The sequence below is a fragment of the Callorhinus ursinus genome, unplaced genomic scaffold (genome assembly GCF_003265705.2).
Source record: "Callorhinus ursinus isolate GAN/ISIS: 27379988/994484 unplaced genomic scaffold, GSC_fseal_2.0 scaffold223, whole genome shotgun sequence".
NCBI lineage: Eukaryota > Metazoa > Chordata > Mammalia > Carnivora > Otariidae > Callorhinus > Callorhinus ursinus.
This window is the reverse complement of record NW_027397282.1, coordinates 43,908-45,366: the sequence shown is the minus strand read 5'-3', so window position 1 is coordinate 45,366 and position 1,459 is coordinate 43,908. Positions and strand designations below refer to the sequence as shown.

The 1,459-nt window shown below is 60.8% G+C and overlaps 1 pseudogene; it reads left to right on the top strand.

Moving 5' to 3' along the window:
- Nucleotides 1–381: 381 nt before the first annotated feature.
- LOC112814568 (histo-blood group ABO system transferase-like) lies at nucleotides 382–1,180 on the top strand (annotated as a pseudogene).
- Nucleotides 1,181–1,459: the final 279 nt, after the last annotated feature.

Here is a 1,459-nt window from a genome sequence, read left to right as displayed (position 1 = left end):
CTGGAAGGTGGGGATGGGATCTGTGGGGGAGAGGCGGCCAGGGGAGGGCATCTGCAGGGTTTGCCCAGGAGCTCAGCACAGGGGGAGTGTTCCTGGCTCCAGCATGCTGACTGTGGGGCTGCATGGGTTTCCAGCCTCCGAAGCCTCAGGCTCCCCTTTGGAAGTCAGGCTGCTGATGGCCCCCATCTCTGGGAACAGACATTAGGGAGGTCCTGCTGGCAGATTCCCTCAGGAAGGTGAGGTGATGGCTGTTGTTTAAAGCAGCCCAGGGTCTGCCCCCTTGAAGAAGGTGCACATGTCCATGGCCCCCAACTCTGGTGTCCTGCTGCCAGCCTCTGGCAGTGACCCTCTTCCTGCCCTGTCCACTGCCCCTGTGGATACATGGTCTTCCTGGAGCTGTTCCTACAGATGGCAAAGAAGCACTTCATGGTGGGGCATGGGGTCACCCACTAGGTTTTTACCAATCAGCCGGCTGCCGGGCCCTGTGTGCCCCTCCCGGTGGGCCGGATGGTGGTGGTCCTCATGGTGGACACAGCGTCACTTACTACGTCTTCAATGACCAGCTGGTTGCTGTGCCCCGTGTGCCACTCTGGGAGGGCCAGAGGGTGGTGGTCGTCGAGGTCCGCGGCGTCCTACTCTGGCAGGATGTGTCCATGCGGCACAGAGCGATGATCAGCCGCTTCTGCGAGCAGCGCTTCCTCTGTGACATGGAAGACCTGGTGTGCGTGGACGTGGATGCGGGAATGAAGTTCTTGGACCATGTGGGCATGGAGATCCTGCCCCCCCCTTTGGCACCCCACACCTCGGTTTCTACTGGGCAGCCCATGAGGACTTTAGCTACGAGTGCTGGCCACATTCCCAGACGCACATCCCCAGGGACCAGGGCAACTTTTACTATATGGGGGCCTTTTTTGGGAATTGGTGGTGGAGTTTCCCCGACTGACCTCGGCCTATCACCAGGCGATGGTGGTCAACTGGGCCAATGGGATTGAGGCCATGTGGCCCGATAAGTGCCACCTCAAGAGGTACCTGCCGGGCCACAGGCCCACCAAGGTGCTGTCCCCGGAGGACCTGTGGGACCCACGGCTGCTGGGCTGGCCGCCCCATCATTCCCCGGGTCATGAAGAAGCTGAGATCCATGGCTGTGCCCAAGAATCACCAGGACACCCAGAACTCATGAGGGGCTGTCCCCGGAGGAGTTGTGCGACCTGCAGTATTGGGCTGTCCCCTGACGGACCTGTGGGACCCGCATCTGATGGGCTGGCCCCTGTCATGAAGAACCTGAGATTCAGGCTAAGCCCAAGAATCACCAGGACAGACAGAACTCATGAGGACCTGCCCCCAGAGACCATGCAGGACCCAGAGCTGCTGGCCTGGCCCCTGGAGGACCTGCAGGACCTGAGGCTGCTGGGCTGGCCCCCCATCATTCCATGGGTCATGAAGAAGCTGAGATTTGTGT